At 28.3% G+C, this 8,031-nt stretch overlaps 1 protein-coding gene across 2 annotated transcripts in view; it reads right to left on the bottom strand.

The window, feature by feature from the left end:
• The window catches only part of LOC117167900, a 23,129-nt gene extending 17,733 nt beyond the window's left edge, over window positions 1-5,396 (bottom strand). For both annotated transcript variants that reach the window (XM_033353139.1, XM_033353138.1), the window contains exon 1: window positions 4,988-5,396. The gene's annotated coding sequence lies outside the window, so the exon portion shown is untranslated. The remainder of the gene's footprint in view (window positions 1-4,987) is intronic.
• Window positions 5,397-8,031: the final 2,635 nt, after the last annotated feature.

The raw sequence follows: 8,031 nt of genomic DNA on the forward strand, positions 1-8,031 counted from the left end.
GAAATTAAAATTTTCACAAATTAAAACTGCAATAGACGGACTCGATCGTCTGACATTTTCAGCCTCATTGAAAAAATAAAAAGCAAAAACGGTAACACTTGTCAACAGACTAAGTCACATGACCCTATACCTAGATCATACCCCTTTTTTGAAATTTACAGTGGAATTATCTTCAGAAAAATTAAAACGGTATTAGATTTTAAATAATAAGTTTTTTCTACTGGCAATTAAAGAAATCATATGTTTAATACAAACAAAATTTTGAAAATAAAGTAATGGCTAAAATTTAGAAAATATAATATTTGGTCCAATTGTTTTAAGCCAATAAAATTATTTGTTCAGATAAAAAAAATTGTAATGCTTTCTTTGAATTTAAATTATAGAAATTTCACTAATTTTATTTACTTAATTTATTAATAAAATAAATTATTAAAATTTATTAATAAAATATTAATTTTATTAATTTATTAGTTAATTTAAATTTAAATTTTATTTAATTTTATTCAGGATTATATATGTATTAGTTAAGCAACGGTTGTAGAAGCGGGAGTAGTTTCAAACCATTTTTTTTTAAATAACTCGATTGCGGAACATTTTCAGCTTTATTGAAACAATAAGGAAATTAAACTGTGAATGGAACATGATACATGATATTTTGTTTCCCAATTTCTAAGACAATTTACAATAAATAAATAACTATTGTATTTTAAATAATGAAGTTTTTTCCTGCTTTAAACAAATAATTTTTTTTGATACTATTTGATGAATTAAAAACAAAATTTTCGATTCATATAAAGAAGTGATTCAAAATAAAAAAATAATTAATTTGGTCTTATTATGATTAGCTATATGATCGCCCGGAAATTTGTTCGAAAACATTTCTCTTCACAATTACCCATAGAATACGGCTAAAATATTACTTTTAAAACATCGCCCGTGTAACTGTATTTTACAGTGTCCCGAAAAAACCCAATAAGTGAAAAAATGGATATTACGAATTTTCGGCACAAAATATGATTTTGTCACGTTTTTTTCAATGCAAATTGCTTCTATCACATAAAATACTACTTTAGACTGATAACTAGATGTTTAAATGAATTTTTTAACCTATTTATTATTGTTTTATAGGGTCACAAACTAATCTCATAAGAAAAAAATGAATTTTACTATAGTTTTTTGACGCTAATTATAATTTTGTTGCGATTTTTCGAAGCAGATTATTTCTAATACATATGATACTAATTTATACTGATAATCAGATTTGACATAAATTGCTTTAACAATTTATTATTATTTTTAGCAATTTCCTCGTAGAAAGAGATAGAAAGTCGTGGTTAAAAAAAATCAATTATTGTCTAATTTTTAATTACAGTAATATATTAGCAGTTAAAATATTATTTCTAAAACAATTTATTATCATTGTTAATAATATTTTCTTTATATGATGCTAGAAATTGCGGTTTTTTCTTAAATTTTCTACCTTCTGTCTGCTTTTCACTTGAAGTGAGTTTATATTTAGTACGATTTAGCAAAATAATTGTTTGAAAAAATTATTATCACTTTTAATAATATTATCTTTGAATAATGCTAGATGGTTGCGATTTTTTCAATTTTTTCAAAAACTTTTTGTCCATTTTTCAATTAATCAAGTCATAATAAATGCATGTTAACAAATATTTTATTGTTTATAACTATTTTTCTTAGATAAGCTATGCTTTCTTAACTTGCATTTCGTATTAACTTACTGCTTAAAAAGTTAACAAAAAGTTAAAAAAAATTCATAAAAAATTCTAACTTTCTAACAGTTATTTTAGGAAAGATAATTGTAAACAATAATAAATGATTTTAACCTTGTATGTCTGTTAAACTGCATTAATTATTACTTTACTAATTAAGTTGAAAGTTAAAAAAAAGTGGAAAATATCAGAAAATCGCAACTGTCTAGCATTAAAATAGAGAAGATTGTGATTAATAATAAATTGTTTTAATAATTAATTCTGTTGACTCAAATTAAATATTTAACTCACTCTGATTAAAAATTGGACAAAATGTGAACAATTTTAGAAAAACCCGCGACTTTCTGACTCTATTCTGAGAGAAAATTGCTAAAAAAGCAAAATTAAATTGTTTTATCAATTTATGTAAACAATAAGTTATAAGTATAAAGTAGTATTGTATGTATGAGAAATAATTTGGATTTGAAAAAGTGCAGCAAAATCATATTTAACGCTGAAAATGGATTCGAGCGATATACATGGAAATTCGAAACAAAAATTTAGATCATCGTACTGTATATCCAATAATTAAAAGGAAAAGCTATAAAAACGAGGAATTTAATTTTCTGAGATGTTTCTGTTTGACAATAATCTTACAGGTTATCAGTTATGTTTGAAACACGCGTAGCGGGAAGATAGAACAATACATTATTGCCGTGTGTATGTAACAAAATTGTCGTATGACCTTGTAAATCCACGCAATCCAAGATGTTGTTGACATGAAAAATAACACATTAACCGTTAAATGCCACCAACACAAAAGTTATGTTTAACTTTAAGAAACAAATTTTTTACTTTCTTTTTTATTTACAGTGAAAGGTAGCTTTAAAAGAAGTAAAAATTCGTTTGATTTTAAATGATGACATTAAAACATTTCAAATGCGATAAAAATTCCTCAAAGTTAGCGCTCAACTTTTTCGGATTGATGGTAATGCTATGAGATGAATGTTTTCATTCAATTTTTATATTTTGAAATCTCTTTGAACCACTATACATATCCTGAGGGGTCGTTCACATCATACGTAACGCTATTTGAGGGCAGAAGTGTATGAAAGTTATGTCACGGTTTTGTTACGGTAAGGGACGGTGGCGATCATGTCAACGTTCTATAACATTCAAAAAGAGCGCGCAAAAAAATCTTTGTGTGAAAACGCTGTGTTCATGTCAAAATAAGCTCGAATCTCCGCGGGAACATGAACCGACAACATTTATTAAATACGATGAAAAAGTTGAGAGAATGTAATATTTTTGTGCAAATATTGGTATGCATTCCAAAGACTGAACCAAATCGTAAATTTATCAGTACTTATTTCTTTTAAATTATTGTAATGATTCTTTAAAATGAAGATTTTATCGAATCTCACTAATTTATTGTGCAAATTATTTAAAATAGAAAAACTTTTTTATGAGACGAACGTTACATAACAAAAAGGGCGGGAGGTAGGGACAACTTAGTTTGTTACGGTTGCATTATAGAAGGGTTGGAGAGTAGAAATTTCACGAATTTAGCGTTACGTATTATGTGAACGACCCCTAAAACCGTTAAAATCCCTTAAAATCTTTAGAAATCCGTGAAAATCTGCTTTAAATGTTCGAAATCCTATTGAAACCCCTTTAGATTTTATAAAATTCGTGAAAATAGTTCGGTATCTCTTTCAATCCTTTAAAATCATTTGGAATCTTATAACTTTTTTTCAATACTTTTAAATCTCTAAAAATCCCTTAAAAATCTTTAAAAAGTTCTTAAAATCTTCGAAGTTCCCTTCAAATCTTGTAAGATGCCTGGAAAAAATTGATATTATCTCTGAAATTGTACTATGTAAGTTCTAAAACCCTTACAATATTATAAAACCATTGGAAATTAGGGAAACCTTTTATAATTCTTTAGAATCGTTTGAAATACCTGGAAACTTTTACAATTTGTTGAAACATTTTGAAATATCTGGAAATCTCATCAAATCCCTAAAAACCTTTTTAAATCTTGTTAAATTCCGTAAAAAATTTGTAATTGAAAAGAAAAAGTTTTAGTCCTTTAAAATACCTACAATGCCTTGAAATCTGTCAAAATATTTTCGAAACACTGAAAATATTTTAAATATTTGGAAATCTACGTAAGAAGATCGGGCTAACTAAAATCTTATGAATCCTTTATAAAAAAAAATAATTTAATTTAAATGGAACAGCTTTGGAACATCCACAGCTTTCCTCATTTAAAAGAAAAAGTTTGTTAGCGAGTTTGAATACAAGAAATAATTTTTTAATAATACTTGTTTGGATAAAAAAAATGTTTTGATCAAAATAAAGTACATGCTAAAATTTAAGAGCTAAATAATTCAATCTCATTATTATTTGAACCAAAAAATTAGTTCTTCACATCAAATAAAAATTTTTTTAATGTATGTTCTCTTTAAATCTAAATGATTAAAATTTCTATAATTACTAGTAAAATTCTACTAATTCAATTAGAGAAAATTGAAATTGAATTTCTTTCTGAAAAACAATATATGGGGCATTATTTCTCGAATGTACCCACCCTAAAAAATTACTTTTTTGATCGAAATTAAACTTGAGCAAAGTGCAGTCCTACTATAGGTAGTACCGTACAGAAAAAAAATTTCGATTGGTTAAAAATGGACCAAGGTGGGGGGAAGGCTATCGGATTATTCGCTGTGCGAGTGTACTAAACTGCTTTCTTATGGATTAAACCAGATTCTCTCCTATATGTTTTCAATAGATTTTTTCATGCTCTATCGAATGGTTATAATCATTTCTTCAAAAATTAAAAATTGAACCCCTTTCTTCAAAATAAAAAAGGTTTTTGAGTTTTTTCCTAATTTTGGCCAATTTTTTTGGTCCTAAAATAAATATCAAGATTTTCTCTTTCAAAGCCTTAAAGCACAAGATTTCATTTTTTCGTTGTCAAAAAATGAAATAAAGAGTAGTGCAGTGCTTCGACGGCGCTTGTGACCGTTGGAACACTCGCTCGACGGAAGTTCTTTTGAAAAATTTATGGTATCAATTATGAATACTTGTTATTTATAGAACTGTTCCCTGCATTTTTCTAGGTTTAAACTATCATCATAGTATTCTAGTGCCTGCATTACAGTCGCTGTAGGGATGTAATAATAAGGAAGTAAAGGTAAGACAGTATTTTTTTCAAACATAATCTATTGTAAATGGAAAAATCGTTATTATCTGTATTTATCTATTACCTTAAGTGTATTTAAAAACAATTTTAAGGTTTATTTCCTTGCTGCTTTCTTTCATCAAATTCCCAGTTTCTTAACTTTTCTATTTTTGACAGATTATTTTGCATTTTCGTTGTCTTTGATTTCATTTCCTTGGCAGGGTTTTTTTGCTTTTTTGTTGCCTTTAATTCTTTCGAAGATTTGTCTTTTTTTATTTTATTTTTTTTAATTTCTCTCTGTTGCAGCTGACAAATTCTTTAGCTGCAATTGCCGATGTTTATATGTAATAAATGCATGACATTGTAAGATGCCTGGTATCGTTGCAACACTGTCAAATCTTGGTTTTAGCATTCCTGAAGTTGCAGCATGAGTTTCTTCGCTACTGAAAAAATCCAACGTTTCTTTACAACTGGCTTTACAGGAGTATTTACATTTGGGTTAGAACAGGCTCTACCAACTCAGTGATAAAATATGAAGAAGCAAGGGCGCCATCAGACGGTGACACAGAACATTAAGATGAGATAAAAGATGGCGTCCAAATAATATCCAGATGGCTTCTAGATAATTGAATTAAAAATTAAATTAAAGTAAAGAAGACAATGCCAAAATCTAATAAAAATATTCATGAAATCAAAAGAATTATTATTTATATATTTTTATTTGATTTTCGCATTGGCTTCTTTGTGAAGTATAATTTTACAAGAAATTAAACGAAGCAACAAAAATAAGATTTTAAAAGTTTGTTTATTTTGAAAATATGAATGTGAGATCTTTTACAAATTTGTGCTTAAAAGAATTACATCATCCAAGTAAATAGTAATCAATAATAATTTAATAAATTAATATCATGTAATTAGAATTGAAAATTAGAATACCCTGAATAAAAAATATATTTTGGTTCGTATTTTTTCGTTACGTCAACCGGCGTTTTGTTTTGTTAAGCTGTCATTTACTGTGTAAGTAAAGTTGGTTATTATGGAAGTGCGACTGAGTGTGACAGCGATAAAACTTACGACAGAGGAAGGGAAACTAACGCAACCAAGACGAGAGAAACAAAACAAAATGCAACGATAATATCAAAAAAATATTCCGACAAAAATAGGAAAGTTAAGAAGTTGGCAAATAGAAGAAAAAAATGGAGCAAATAAATAAGGTTAAAAATAGCTTTTAAATACATTTCACGTAATAGATAAATACACATAATAACCATTTTTACACTTACATTATTTTATGTTTGAGAATTACACTTAAATTTACTTCCTAAATATTACATCCCTACAGTGAATGTAATGCAAGCATTAAAATACTATGATGGCAGTATTAACCCTGCAAAATGCAGAGAGCAGTTCTGTAAACAAGAAATATTCATAATTGACACGATAAAATCGGCCGAAGAAGTTTCGCCGAGCGAGCGTTCCAGCCATCACGAGCGATGCACAGTGGTCGGAAAACCCAAAAAGCTGACCAAAATTCGAAAAAAAAATCTTATTTTTGTAATTTGAACTGGTGCAGTCGGTAGAGTAGGATCCTCTGCGTTCATTTGTGATAGCAGATGGAGCTCATGGCCTCATAATAGCGTTACGGTTTAGTGCAAACTTAACCTATTCTCGCGCTGCGTTAAAAAATCAAACAAGTGATTAAGTGCCTCTCAGTGAAAATGTTCACAAAATCTCTTTGATTTGGCGATTTTCAATGCAGTAAGGTGGACTCATTCAGTAAAGGTATGTATAATTTAAATTGATAATTCGAAAAATTCTATCTCATTAACACATTTCTATAAATATATAATAATTTTGCGGAAAACTATGTAAAGTAAACGGATTAATGAGTATTGGACTATATGTTGACTACGTGTCGCGTTATCTCATTATTGTAGACTATTCTAGGCGGATGGTGGCCGCAAACTGGGAAAATATGACTTTTTTGGTTCAAAATAACGTACGGCCCAAAAATATTGACCGAATTATAAATATATAATTTATATAATCAAATTTTTATGAACAAATTATTTGTTAAGAAAATTTTTTCTACGATTTTCCATAATTTTACGTTATTTAAGTTATATTACAAGAAATTTGGATAAAAACAATATTATGATGAATAAATTTCTTCTTGAGATGATGACTGTTAATATTATAAAGAAGTTAAATAAACAAATACATTCATCAGGGATTTTTCGCTTCAAAAATTTTTTTTTCGATTTCAATTTTTTAATTAGAAACTTTATGATAACTTTAACAAAATTCATAATTTGTTGATTAATTTTATAATTTTCATAACAACTTTAATAAACAATGAATTATTGGGGCATCTGTCGACGCAAAAATTCTTTTTTTTTCGATGTCAGACCTTTTAATTGGGATCTTCATAATAAATTCAGCAACATTTCTGATTAGTTGATAAGTCTGACAATTCTGTTTTCAGGATACACAATGGATAAACCAAAAGAGACCCTCCAGACTACACCCGAGGAGAACTCTTCAATCTTTTAAAAATACATTTACACGACGATGCCAACAACATTTATTCAATTATTGAGTTGGAATTGTCGAAAAAACTGAACTTTAATTTTAAGTTGACAAATGAAAAAAAAACAAATCGTGTCAAAATTAGTACACAATTTTCGAACAAGATGGCTCAAAGTTTCCCGGAAAGAAAGAGAATTTTTTTAAAATAATAAGGATTGACTGGAAAAATTCGTAACCCTCAATGATACCCATGGAAATTTTCCGGAGTCTCAAGAAAATACTAACCCAGGTCGTCCTCCGGTTAGTTTTGCTGACAGCGCTGAAAGGACAAAGCGTAGGAAAACTGAACATCTTCGAAATCAAAACACTTGCGAAGAACTTGTTTATGCAAACCAGACGTCTCTTCGAGCCACAGGACAACTAAATGCCGCAAATGTTGTAAAAGATATTTTAAGCGGTGCACCAACAAAAAAATCGGAATACAGGAACGCTCTAAAACATGCTCGAGAAGAAACGTTGTCTGGAGACGAAGCATTGCCACTACTTATTCAAAATAATCTTTCAAAAAAACAGTGCAAAGGGATGCGCGAAGTAAGTTTA

The sequence above is a fragment of the Belonocnema kinseyi genome, chromosome 2 (assembly GCF_010883055.1).
Source record: "Belonocnema kinseyi isolate 2016_QV_RU_SX_M_011 chromosome 2, B_treatae_v1, whole genome shotgun sequence".
In the NCBI taxonomy this organism is placed as follows: domain Eukaryota; kingdom Metazoa; phylum Arthropoda; class Insecta; order Hymenoptera; family Cynipidae; genus Belonocnema; species Belonocnema kinseyi.